The 14,094-nt window shown below is 47.6% G+C and overlaps 1 long non-coding RNA gene across 3 annotated transcripts; it reads left to right on the top strand.

Annotated features, from left to right (window-relative positions):
• Positions 1 to 307: 307 nt before the first annotated feature.
• Positions 308 to 13,875, top strand: LOC107054098. Of its 3 annotated transcripts, none has more exons than XR_005862505.2 (4): positions 308 to 669; positions 775 to 897; positions 2,793 to 4,690; positions 8,415 to 13,875. It is a non-coding gene; the product is annotated as an uncharacterized LOC107054098 (long non-coding RNA). The 3 variants fall into 3 exon arrangements; XR_003076700.3 differs by having other exon boundaries at positions 2,748 to 4,690; XR_005862502.2 differs by having other exon boundaries at positions 775 to 4,690.
• Positions 13,876 to 14,094: the final 219 nt, after the last annotated feature.

Here is a 14,094-nt window from a genome sequence, read left to right as displayed (position 1 = left end):
TACTGTGGTTTCTGAGGAAGCTCCTCACCACAAAAGCACACTTTTTTTTTATTTTTCCCTGAGCAGCTCTTGGTACAGGTAAACTCATCTCTTCCTTGGGCTGCAAGTGGTGAAAAATGTTCCTAATGCCACGTCTGGCAAGTGCAATGAGCAACCGTGGCCTCCCAGCACCCAGCCCCCACGCGGCAGATGGAGCTGAGCAAGAGGGAGTTTTGCGTTGCTTCTTGTCTTTCAAGGAAATAATTCCTGAAGAGGAGGGAGGGCTCCACTCCGGGTAGATAAACAGTCCTGTTGAGCCAGACCTCTCACATTTCTGTTCTTGCAGTACATGAGACAGCGTCCTGTGGGATTGCACGAAGAGGGCTGTTGAGCTGGTGGGAGCAGAGTGAGAGCCCCAAGCTGCTGCCATGCAACCTGGCTCTCATCTCAAACAGGGTGAGACTTGGCACAGCTGTATGTGAGTGCAGGGAAAGGCTTGCAGCCCATTAGAGGACTGCATAAGAGCTGAGGATGTGACAGAGCTGCAGATCTGCCTGGAAGATTCCCATAGCAGGTGTAAGCAAGGGCCAGAGCTGAAATAGTGGGAGCAGCAGTACCTAGGTAGGGTGGGAGAGCTGCAGTGGAGGTGCCAGCCCAGGAGGAGGATGGGCTGCTTGGAGTTCCACGCAGGTCAGGACCCCAATCCTAATTCCTGACGCTCATAAAAATTTAAAGGTTTCTGGTTCAGGGAATCACCCAGGAGAAAAACTTTATGTATTTCTTTTTTTCTCTCAGAAGCATGGCACATGAGAGGGAAGGAAAGATGAGATGTTCAAAAGGGGTCTTGGCAGAGCCACAGGAGAAGACCCAGCATGGTTCAGGAGAGGACACACACTGCCCACCGGGAAAGGCTTGTGGGTGAGTATGGAGTCTCTGACCATGCCAGCCTCTAGCAATGGCAGACACCTGCTGCTGATAGGTTATTTAGCTCAGCCTCTCTGCAAACTCAATCCCTGCCACCAGAGCCTTCCCTAAGGTGGGAGTTTCCTCCCTTTACCGTGAAAGTGATGGGATCTCCTGGCCGAGATATGCAAGAACAGTGCCTCTGAACAGCATCTAGTGCTCTGGGTGCAAAAAGATGACTAAAAGATCCATGGGAACTTCTTCCTCTTCTCTCTCCTCCCTCCCCACTTTCCTGGTTCAACCCCTATTCCTTTCGGGATATTGGACTTTGATTCAGGAAAGCAGCCCCAGGTCCCGAGCAACATTTGTCCTGGGCACAAGGGCATCAGAAACAGAATCATGACTGTCAGCAGAACCGGGAAGCGCAGGCCTGCGTGGTCCCTAGGGGGAAATTATTTGCTGATTGCATCTGTTTCCCAGAAGCATCACTCCAATTTATCCTGGGATTCACGTTTTTCTCCAGCAAATAAGCACCTCGGGAGCTTCATTTCCATCTCAGATGTTAAATTTAGAAGTGGTGCTTCCCCTTCTCCCATCCTCTCCCTGCCCCCTCCCCAATGGCTCCCGTATCTCCCCTCCAGCCCCCACCCTCACCTCCAGCTCTCCCTCTTTGTCGCATTACATAGTAATCTGAGATGCATTGGCCGAGCTCCAGGGAACAGAATGTACTTGGCAGGGAGACGGGTCTTGATGTCTGCAAAATGTCGGGAAATGCAGCCAAGAGCTGCTAACTGGGTCATTAACCTCTAGAAGAAGAGCAAGTTGTGGAGCTGTGCTCTGTCTCCCTTCATCTCGCCAATAAAAATGTCCCAGCAACGAGAGAGGGAAGAAGAGGTTTACAGCTTTAAGTCCTAAGCAGTCAATGCAGCCACCCTCCCTGGCCCCCCTTCTCCCTACCCTCTCCCCCAGCGCAGCATTAAAGCTTATAAGTGGCCTTTTAAAATCACAGCGATTCCCGCGGAGCTGTCCCTCGGTGCTTGTAAAGAGGCTACTGGAGCAAACCAGTCGCTTCCAGAGGCGTGCTGCTCCTGCCATTCGTGGTCAGAGGGGCTCTGAGGAAGGGCCTTTCTGTTGGGTTGCAGCCCCTGTGTGAGGTGGGACAGGGTGCTGCTATCACCCACAGACCTGAGTGTCCCAACCTCTTCGCTGTCCCCGTGAGCCGTGTGCCACATTTCTTGGCCGTTCCATTGCCATGAGTTGCCTTTCTACACAGTGGTGCTGAAGTCGGGAAGAGGTGGCTGGTTCCTCTGTGTGGGGAAGGGGTGCAGTGCAGTGAGATGGGCCGAGGAGGGCCCCAAGCACAAACGGCTCAGCCCGTGTCACTTGGTGCAACTTGAAAGAAAGCAAAGCTGTTTGCTGACAACGTTGAGGTCTCTGTAATCTGGAGGGGGGTTGGAGGGCAGGCTGTGGGCTCCCCAGAACTGGTGCCCACCATTGTCTGCCCAGAAGAGGTAGCCAAAGAGTGGGGGAGGGAGCTGCATCTCCCAAAACCTTCCACAACCCATACCAGCTGTTGGTGGAGCAGACTGCAGGATGGAGGTCAGTGTGGTGGTGGATGGGAGAGGGGAAGAAAGCTGTTGCGTGGCTGGACCTCTTCCTCGGGGATGTGGTTTCCATCCCTCTCCTCTTCCAGAGCAGACCCTGCCTCAGGAACTGTTGACTGGGCTGTCCAAGGACTCCCCTGCTTACTTCTACACCTGATGCCATTACATTGGACTTCCATGAGTTTTTCTACCCAAGTACACCTTCCCTTTGCCCTTAATCCATCCTCCGTTATAAAAGAATGTGTAAAATATTCTGTCTAGGCAGAAACAGCGGAAAGCACTGCCTTCAAAGCTGTACCTCTCCAGGTGAGCCAAGCGAGACAAGGCGGAAATGAACCACAGCCTAGGAGTGCATTGGGTCCTGCATGAGGACAGCATGCTGACCTGAAGATGACATTCGGTGCCATTCCCTGCGAGCAGGACACTCGCGGTGCTTTGTGGCGACAACACCGCAGCGCGAAGGCACCTGGAGGGCGTCCTGTCGTCAGCTACCCAGCAAACGGAGCCTGGGGAAAGGCTGGGACAACCTCGAGCGACGCCAAGCTCCGGCAGCCCCGTTCTGCTCCGTGACCCCTCCCCGCACGGCCGGGGGAGGCCGCACCGCCGCTCCCCGAGCGCCCTCTGCTGCCTCTCCGGGGCTGGAGCAGGTGCACGGCCCGGGGCTCTCCGGGGCCGCTCCTCGCCGCCCTGCGGCCATTTGCAGTGGCCGTAATACCGCCCTCGTCCCCTCCTCCTCTTTCCCACCCTATACCCTATGAGCCAACGAGCGGATAGCCCGGGTCCTCCCTGACTTCGCCAGGTGCTTTTCCTCGGGTGCTTTGCGGACCGCGGAGCAAACGCCAAAAAAAAAAAAAAAAAAAGCGGGCTCAATTCGCAGCTTAGCATCTTTGAAAGCCTTCTTAGAAGAGATACGATTTCTAAGGGAGGAGCTGAGCGAAGGCCCCTTTGAAATCACTGACCCAGATGAAGCGACACCCGAGCCCCTATGCCCGCTGCAGCCGCTACCGCCACACTGCTCTCCTTTCAGCAGCGTTTTGCTCGGAGGAAATGAAAGCATCGGAAAAGGAAACGGGGCTGAAAAGGCTCAGATCCCAAGCGAGCGGGCTTTTGTTTTCCTATTGTGCTAGCCCAGCTGAGCCTGTGTTGGAGCAGAGCCCTCCTGCAGCTGGGCCCAAAAACAGCAGCCAAAGAGAAACCCCGGCAACCGGCAGTGCAAAAGGAGAGGGATGGGCAGAGCCTGCAGAACTCGACCCTGGTGGGGAGGAGAGGTGAGGGGCTGCTTCTGCACATCCCAAGGGTTGCTGGGGCCGAAAGTGGCTTTGGAAAAACACCGCTGCACATTGGTGATACATGTGCTGCTTCACATGCAGAGCTGGAGGTATAGCTGCCATTTCTGCCGAAATCCTTCCTTGAGGGCATGCCTGAAACAACTGGGCTCTGCAAGAGTGAGCACTGTCCAGAGCGCAGCCCTGCTAGCTCGGTGTTGGCACAGGGACAGCACTGCTTTCTCTTCCAGTAAGCAAGGGGTTAAACTCAGCCTGGCTTCCCCTGTGTGCCCTGTTTGGGGAATGGTCTCGTGGGTACCCAACCAGTGACAAGGTGCCTGTAGAAGGGAGCCCATTGCTCAGAGGTTGATATAAAAAGGGATGAGTCTGGTAAGGTTGCCTCATGGCTTTTCTTGCCTTTCTTAGGCAGAACAGATCTGCTGGAAGTGTTAAGTAGCGCTCAATGCAAAAGCGGCACCGGACTCACAGGGATGCTGAGCTTTGCCATATACCTACTGCAGCTGGGTTCATGGTCCCCTCTTGGGTTCCATCTGCTTGAGCTGAAGGTGGTGTTGTCCTTTGTGACCAAAAAGGCTGCCTCTGATGTTGAAGCCGCTGTCAGCCCAGCTGACACAGCAGAGGTGACAGAAACCTTTTCCTCTCACTTGGGTGATGCTGGAGAATGACGCCTAAGGACCGTGCCCTTCAGGAACCTTGCTGAGCCTCTCCTGGCCTAACTCTGAAAAGCATGACATAACTGAAGCTGGGGACACAGACTCCAGTGCTTATGGTGATTTATTCGTTCCCAGACTGAGGGTTTGTCTCCCCGAATTCTTACTTTAATGAGACTGCAATCACAGAATCATAAGTATGGCTTGGGTTGGAAGAGACCTCGAAGACCACCCTTCTCATGGGCAGGATTGTCACCCACTAGATCAGGTACTAGATCATTACAGAAGGACTCTGCCTGCTAACCCTGCTACTTACCACTGCCACAGCTAGTAACTTTAAGAGCAGAATGACATTGCTGTTGTTATTGCCCTGCCATGCAAATATCTGTCTGGGTAAGGGACCCTGCTTTAGTTTTCCAGTCTCATAGCATTTGGTGAATTTTTGGTGGCCCTTCTTCCTGGATTTGTGTTATTGCATGAATGTTTTTATTTATTTTTGGAGAGAGGGCTTTTACGCTGCATAATTACTGAGGGGAAAAAGGCTTCATCCTTAACGGCTCCCCAAAGTAAATAAATTAAAAGAACTGGCACTCAAAAAACTTCTCTTTATGCTAATGATAGGAGAGACTGATGACTTGGGGCCTCTGAACTCCTGGAGTCAAACAACATCGCTTCCACTTCCTGAAATGAGTTTTCCTTTAAGGATCTGCGTGTGTTTTCTCCGGCTGATTAAGGCTCTACAATGTTTTATTCATGCTCAACCCGGGATTATCAGCAGTGTTTTACATTTCAAACCAACCATTTCCAAGACTTCCTCAGCTCAGGGAAGCTGTGCTTCCTCAGTGCAGCTCGGGGCTATTCCTAGAGAAGGTGGCTCAGCTATTACTGCTTGTTACCCTCGCTCACTAACCTCTGTAATGAACTGTACAGCCTTTGCTGGCTCGTTTGCCTTTTCTATGTTGCTTTTTGTTTTTTCTTTCCCTTTTTAACATTCCCAAAACTCTATGGCAAGTGATCATCTTTGTATGAGTCAGTGCTGAAGCAGTGAAGTGTCAGATTTTATCCAAAGAAGGAGCTGCACGTCGGCGCAGGGTGAAGCATTTCTTGGGTATACACGAGTATCTCAATAGCAACGTTCAGACATCCACGGCTGGCCAGGCTGTTTCTGCCTGACCCGGGGCCACATGGAGCTCTATGGTGACCACTTCCATTTCCAAAGTGTCACCATTCCTATGAGCAAAAAACATTTCCCTTTTGGTGCAAACCCCGAAGGGACAGAAGGCAGCAAGCTCTGATCACGGAAGAGAAGGAGCGGTCCATTGCATTTGCAAATCATAAGGTCCCAACTGCTGAATCTCACTGAAGTCAGTGGTTGCAACAGCGAAGTAATTCAGCTGTCTGAGGGAAATACATGGAGAAGAGCCCGTGTCTCCAGCTGCATGGTTACCACACAGCAAAGAGGGTTATATATTAAAATTGTGAGACTGTTTAAGCGCTCTGTAATTAACTGCTGTCTATTTAACCAGACAGCTAAAGCAAGTTAATTCGCTGTCAGTTAGGAGACTTATTAAGCATCTGCAGGTTTTTCTTTTTAACAATTTACTGGTCCATCATTAACTACCCCTAGATTATCTTGTCAAATTGATAATTAAATGCCTCAAAAATTCATTACAGACTCAATATATTAATAGGAATATAATTAAGTAATGTTTGCTTATGCGATCTGCAGTTTATTACCTGCATGCTGATTTATCTCCAAGGCATTTACTAAACCTTAGCTGTAGCCTATTCAGAATCAATACAGGCCCAGGAGTCAATAAACACTGCATTAGATGCAAACAAGCTGTTTAATTGGGAGAACGCATTGAAGTTGTCTTCTGGATCTCCTGTGAGTTTGATAAGGGAGGTGTGATCTTAGGAGCACCGACCAAAACTCGTGGTTGCTATTTTATGGCTGGGTCGGAATCGTGCCTGAAGAACTGGTCTGATTTTGTTGCCTGTTTGCACTGGGTTCTGTGGTCTGTAGGAAGCTGCCTAAATTGGCCTTACTGTGCTAGTAAGTTGGTGCAAGGGTAAATCAGAGGCTCTATTTTATACCAAACACTGGAGTTGACTTCTCTTGTCCTGCTTAAGAAAGATGACAGCCGAACCATTCCCTTACATTTGTAAACCCTTGAACTCTGCACGTAAGGTGGATTTTTCAGGAACCTTAAAAGTCACTTCATTAACTTTATTAAGTTTGAATTTCGGGAAACTAATTTTTTAAAACGGGAGGGGAACAATGCTGCTTCTGCTCCGAGTAACAGAGAAGATGGAACAAAACAGCATAGGCCTGCTGTATGCAGAAATTAAGGGAAACCGTGTGCACAGCTGTGCTTCAAGACATCGGCTTGCAGTTAAGATACGTTATCACTGGTTACCATCTGCCTGCATTAACCAACCTGCAGCTCGGCTATCGATCAAGATAATAAACCTGGGGGGATGTGGCCACCCTTCCTTTGCAGCTGCATGTGCCTCATGATGTTGTGGTGTTGGTGGCAGGAGGTATCTGGACCCCAGGGTGCACCCGAAGCTGCCATAGCTGCACCCATCCACAGAGCCATCTCGTGGGGGTTTTGCAAGCTAGAGCTCCGGGTTTGGTTTTGTGGCTTTCTTGTTAATTTTAAAGACTGGGGAGTTCCCGTGAAGATGGGTTTAAGCTTGTGTGTACGTGTGTATGAAATGCATGATTTAAGAATAAATAGTAAGCTGAATTATTTCAAATCGCAGCATCACAAACCCCGTAAAGTGGAGAGTTATATTGAAAAGAAATTATAAACGGTTAAAGTAAAACCATAGAGTATCTGAGCTGGGAAGGACCCACAGGGATCATCGAATCCAAGTCCTGGCTCCACACGGGACTACCTAAAAATTAAACCATATCAGAGCATAACAGCATCGTAGCAGCCCTCTGAGGGACTTGAGCTTCCCTGTGCTGTCCAGTGGTGTTACAAAACAACTGTATCGTCCTCAAGAAGACATTTTGGTGCTCTGTGGCCCTGATTAGGTGAAATTAATGTCTTACGTGCTATATCGACGTTTAGGTCGTCCTTCTACCCCTTGGGGGTGACTATTATTGCTTTGCTGCCCTGCTTTGAGCTACGGTGCCCTTTCCAGGAGGAGGCAGGGGAAAGAAGCTGGCAATATATCAGATGGTTTTCCTTTTTCTCCACTGTTAAACTGACATTAATGACAACCAACCTATGATGGAGTGTGTGAATACAGACCGGAATCCAAGATAGCTCTGACACGTGACTCATTTGTGAGCATGTCTCTGGGGTTTAACTTTAAACTGTGTTTTTTGGGTTTTTTTTTTTTTTTTTTTTGCCGAACTGAGGGCTAATTCAGCTTTGGGTTTCACTCTCAAATATATTCGGGCTGTTTTCTTTTCAAAACTGGTATAAAAACTGGCATTCTACTATTTGTATTATACGAGAGGCTGGCCAGAACCGAGCTGAGCATTCCTGGAGCAGAGTTCCCAGCAGGCATGTTTGTGTGTGTGCAGCCCTCAGTGTCTGCCAGGCTCTTCTGTAAAGTGTTTATAATACCTAAAATTAAAAAAAAATAATTAAAAAAAAGCAGGATTTTCATCTGGAAAACATGCAGTTCCAGGGAAGCCTTCTTGCTGGAGAAGCAGATATGAGGGCAAAACTGGAGCTGGTATTTACAGGGCGTTTTTCCATGCGTTCTATGTGTGCATCATCCTTCCCTTCGTCTGTCTGGATACAGAGCCTCGCAGGTCCTGACCAGGAATGCAGAGCTGTTGTAAAATTCACACATGCTTGTCTACTAAGAGCCTGTGCATGGGAAATTTGGTTAGGAAATATTTTCCTGCTTCATCCTTCTCGGAGCTTTACTGGAATTGTAGCTGAACCAAACTTTTCTGAAAACTCTGAAATGCTTCAGTAACTTCTGTTTGTTTTCCTCATGCCTCTCTACTTGGTTTCTGGCAGGGCCTGAAAGCAGCACTGAGTCACTCGGTAAAGAAGCCTATTTTGACAGCATCCCCCTGGCCTAAGCAGGAAGTTCTCCAAGTCTGAAGACATGGAGAGTTCTGGATCTCGCATGGTTAAAGCCCAGATGTGCAAACCCTGAGAGGTGCTTAAGCTTCTGGAAATGTTTAGACCGTGCAAAACTGGCAGTGCCGAGAGCCTCATCTGTCACCGGAGTCAACCAAAAAGGTGTCTGCAGCACAAATCCCCAATCCTACGGTCACATTCTTTGAAGTTCTGTTCTCTAACATGACTATTTTTAACAAAGGGGAGGGGGACAGTGGGGAGAAGCTCCATCTTACTCACCAAATCTGCGGGCTCCCTGTGTTCTGAGTCATAGCTGCTGGCTGCACTGACAAAAGCAAGCTTTTTTAATTTGATTTCTACCCTCATTGGTACAGTAGAGGGGGCACAGCAAAGACAGGGACAGCAGTAGGATTGTGCAAGCATCAACAAGATGATAAATGGATCCATCAGTTTTCCTTGCTGGGAATAATAATAAAGAGAAGCCCGATTTTTCTCCCAGACCTCAGCAGGAGTTTTGCAAGGTAGAAATCGGGCATGGGAAGGAAGGAGGTTAGGAGGAAGAGGTGGAAAGTTGTTCATCAGTAGAAGAGAGATACAACTATGAGCATTCGATGTACCACCATCGTTCCTCTGTATAACACCATGTCAGTGTTGCTTTACATAGAAGAGACACTGAAGCAGATCCCTCCACAAACCATACATCTGACAAATGGGCATCTCCCAGCAGTGCCTGTGTGTGACGTGATGCTAAGGAAGGCGCAGAGGCGGTCACCCCGTGTGAATCCAACCACCTGCCTGCGTCTTCTGCAATGAGGAAGGAAGGGAAACAAGTGAAGGATCGAAAGGGGAAGAGCTGGGTCTCTTGGTATTCGCTAGCTATACGGTGCCTGCCATGAACGAGTCAGCACTTGTTAGCACTTCCTACGTGGTGGGATGTGGCACACCACACTCCTCACCCCGTGCACAGAAGAGGAAATTGCTGATAACTGTGATAGTTTGCTGTTGGGCTACCTCACTTCGGTTATCTAAACTGTTATAAAATACATCAAGGTGAAGAAAGGGGCCTTTCGGTTGCATGCTAAATATCACCCTGCTTTCTGTACTCCAACATTATCTGTTGCTGCTCTGCACTGTCAAGCTGAGATCTCACCCCGAAGCAGTTGTGTTTCAGCACTGAATACAGCAATTCCTAACATGTGAATGGCCATACGCCTCATGCTCCCACAGCCAAAATCTCCATTAGGGCTTATTTTATAGCAGTTCATACCTTTGTGTTTGCAGAAGACTTTGGGTACCATCTGGGAAAAATTGTTCTTTGTTAAATTCTCCTTTATTCCCTTTGGGTTATGTTTTTAAGGCAGGAGATGCTGAAGGATGTTCTGAGGACGGTAAAAGCAGCTTGAAATGAAGATGTAGGAGGAAAAGTACTCAAGCTGTTTTTCTGCTTTTGCGATTGAAAGGAAACTCATGATATAGCAAATTTTCAATGGCACAAGAAATTCTGCTGTCTACTTCAACATGGCACTATTAGGCCAGCAACAGGGGGAGCAGCTGCTCAGCCATTGTATAATTGACATCGCTGATAATGACCTTGGATTCATAATTAAGGTTCATGAGGATCAGAGGAGGAAAAAAAAAAAAAAACCCAGCCCTATCCTTACAAAAAAAAATGATATAAACAACTGTGTGAGTGAGCACATTGGAACACAACTGAGGGCTGAAGAAATCCTGCCAGTCCCAGGGCCCTGCAGGGGGTGAGATGTGGGCGCTGGCGCTGGGAGAGTTTCCAGCTCTCTCCTGGTGATGCTGAGCACTTGACCAGAAGTGCTGACATTTTAAGAGGAGGTCAGAGAGGCTGGGGTTAGAACACGCTACTGAAAACAACAAGAAAAAAGAAAGGGAAAAAAAAAGTATTTTTGCTGGGAATGAATGGACAGGTTCATGGCAGTAACACTGGATCTGCAGCAAGGCGTGTTGCCTCCCAGTGTAATCAGTGCCTCAAAAACACATGCTGGCATGTGTTGGATGTCGATACCTCCTTTATCATACATATTTGAGAGCTCAGACTTCAACTGCCACCTGAAATGAGCACTGTGGTTTTCTTTCCCCACTCAGTGGGTTATTTGGTTATGATTCTGTATCCTTTCCTGAGGCTCTTTAGAGTCCCGTGTAACTTTCATCCATTTCTCTTTCTAGCAAAAATATATTTCAGGAAGTTCCATAATTGCACATGTCTATATGGTGAGGTTTGGCACAGAAAACCTGGTGTGAGGTTGGCTTTTTTCTTCCCTTTCAACTTACAATGTTTAAATAGGGTTCTTACACAGATTCAAAAAACACATTCTGCTGGGTCATGCTGGAGCTTTGAGTCATAACTTTTGTTAAACAGGGAAGAAAATCCACCAAGTATTATGATGCAAACAGTCCTTATGGAGAATCCCGCACTGCTCCTGCGTGCAGAGAATTTGCCACTCAGTTTCTGTTGTGCATTTTGAACTACAAACCTGCAGGCAAGTGTGGCAGTGCTCAGAGTTCAGCAGAACTTGAGTACTCTGGGTTTTGTTTGGGTTGTGCTTTATTAGGCTTTAGGCTATTAAGGGAGGGGACTCCAATTTCCTTTAATAAATAATGTTTGCGTGCACTTGGGAAATGGCAATCATGTTTTGCTAACTACTGAAACCTAATGCATGAGAAATGTAAAGCTGGATGAGCACCGTTTTATTCCAGAGTTTGAGTTGCATTCTTGGATGGGGTTACAAGCCTTTTTGACTGTGGGGTAGGAGCTCTGAAGCGATGCCTTTCAGAGCTGCCTCGAAACACCACTAAATGACTGCTTTCATGAGACTCATTCTTAATCAGGAGGCGCCTGGTACCTTATGGAAGATGGATCCCGTCAAGCCAGACTTGGGATTATTTGTGATGAAATTAAAAATATGGTCAATAAGATACTTGTGGTTTGAGACTCATGAAAAATATTTGTCTTGGTACTCAAAATACTTAAACTAGAATGATTCAAAATCAATGTGGAAGAGTAAAAGGATTAAACTGGCTTGGAAACACATCCCAAAAGGTAATTGTAAACAGGAAATCAGAATGGAGTGGGTGTATTTCTCGTGGGGTCTCCAAGATTGTTTTGTAGCCCTAAATGACCGAATGTTTTACAAATGGCCAAGCAGAAAACAGCAGTCAGGCACCAGCGTGGCACATGACACGAGGCCTGGTCAGGGGCTGCTTGGTGAGCTGAACAGGTGAAGCACCACGTTCTGTAGTGACCTCACGCCCAGAGAGGGAAGGTCTGGTGAAGCCAACTCCCTTCTGCTGCAGCCATTTGCTCAGACCTCCTGGTGCAGTCCATGAACATGTGATCCTCGAGGGAAAGCAGCACGAACAGTGATAAAATACTTGAACTGCAGCTGTCCCCTATGAGAAGCCACAGACAACACTGTCAGGGTGCCCTGGTTATTGTCTGGCTCTGCAGTCCATATGAGAAGAAGAGTCACCGAAACAAGGATGGGCCCTACCAGTTATGGGTGAGATTGTGCTAGAAGAAGTTGAAATGCGGAAGAGAAGTTGCTTATGGCATGTGAAGAATGAGGCTGTTCGAGACAGGATGCCAGGAGGTCTTTGACCTCCTAGTCAATGAAGAAAGGTCCTTTTTTAGGCTCCTAAGTATGCCTGGATTCAGACAAAGTGTAGTTTGCTCCAGCCGAGCTCCCAGCCATTTTCCCTGCTGATGAGTTTTCCTGTTTACTCTCATTGCACAGGGTGGACTGATAGAGCTTACACTGACTTGGACAGAGCGGAGGAAGTTAAATGTAGCATCTGAAAGAATAAAGAATGAGAATTAAGTACTGCACAGGCCGTGGGGCTGAGTTAAGGCCATTAGTTGCAAGAAAGAAATGGTAGTGGTAGGCATTTCCAGATCTGAGTGTAAGTGTAGCTGGAAGCTACAGGGCAGCAGGACCTCCTGGCTCTAGATAAAATAGAACAGTGCTTCCAGAGCTCCCTAAAATACTCTTCCGTCAAAACTAATGAACAGATTACTTTCTGCCAGTGCAAGTGACTAGACAGGTAGCAACAGCATTTAAAGCCTGATCCACCTCTGTCAGAAGGTACACGGAGTAGGCACAGAACAACAGCTCGGGATTGCCCATCCGAGATGTGAAGCAAGACTAAGTATGGTTACTTGAAGAGGAAATAAGGGTCAAGATGTTCACTCATGTCCACACATGGCTTATAAAACTGGTGATTGGGTTGTCTTGGCTCTGTGACGATGATGTCCCTGCTGATGGAGCCTTCTCCTGTCTCACCTCCCGGTGCTGGCTGGCTGCTGGCTTTGTTTTTGTTTCGTTTTTTTTTTCCCCTTCTAAGGGCTTATAAAAGGCTGTTTAGTTTTGTTTTTAAAGGGTGAAGAGGGGAAAAAACAACTTCCAGAAAAAAAACAACAGCTCAAGCTCCAGGAGCCAGATCTTAGCATGAGAACCCGACTCACTGTAGGGGAGGGCTGTGTCAGATCACTGCATGCTCCAGGAGCAAGAATTCAGTGCCTGCTGAAAAGCCACAGAACTCAGACCCTATTTGAAAGAGTAACATCTTTGATATAAAAAAACAAAAACAAATAAACAACAACAGCAAAAAAAAACCCCATCACCCAGCCAATAAAAAGCCTCAGACATACAGGATCCCATTCATGGTGGGAGGGATTTAGTGGAAGTATTTTCCTTCTTTAAGGTTTGGCATGGCCTTAAAGGAGTCTCTTTAAAAGCTTCCAGAGCCGATTATATTTTGGATTGTGTTTCACATCACCCTTCCCCCACCACGTTTGGTGGGTCCTCAAACGAGTTCCCAGAATAAATCAGACATAACGGTAGCGGGATTTTATTTTTTATTTCATTTTCTTTTTTTTTCTTGAGGAGGAGGAAGGAATAAATGACACCAAATTCTGTAATGGAAAGAAAAAAAAAAATAGTGTGTATCGGAAACTGCTGCTGAGTGACTCACGCTGCCGGACAAACGGAACCTCACTCATCACTCCATCTTCATCCTCCTCCTCTGGTGAGAGAAAAAGTCTTGGAAAAATATCAGCACCCCCCCCCGCCCCGTTGCTTCTCCAGTGGCATCTGTACACAGGGAAGCGTTCCAAGCCACAGCAATGGCTTCATGTGCTTCTTGGGGCAGGCTTTTTTTTTTTTGGTGTTGTTTTAATGGCCAACTAGGAAAAGCCTCCGAGGTGACCTTGGAAAAATATATGCACCAAAGGAAAAAGGGTTTTTTTCTTCGGGGGGTGGGGGAGCATTGGAGTTGGTGTGTGCTGTATGTTAGGAGGGTTGTGCTTTTCTTTCCTAATAGCGTTTTTTCCAAATTTCCACTGAAATAAATTTGCAAGTTATTATTATTATTATTATTATTATTTTTTACGAGTGGGAAGAGAGGGGAGGATGCGCCGTGCGAAAGGCAGAAGGAGCCGAGCACAGCTCCGACTTCCATAAGTGCTGCGTCATAGGAGCGCAAAGGGCAGCGCAGGGGGAAGGGTGGGACGCACACAATCGCTCCGTTTCTCCTCTCTTCAGGAGAGTGATCGGCATTTTTATGAAACATATGAACAGTATACAAA

The sequence above is a fragment of the Gallus gallus genome, chromosome 9 (assembly GCF_016699485.2).
Source record: "Gallus gallus isolate bGalGal1 chromosome 9, bGalGal1.mat.broiler.GRCg7b, whole genome shotgun sequence".
Taxonomy (NCBI): Eukaryota; Metazoa; Chordata; class Aves; order Galliformes; family Phasianidae; genus Gallus; species Gallus gallus.
This window is presented reverse-complemented; position numbering and strand designations above follow the sequence as displayed.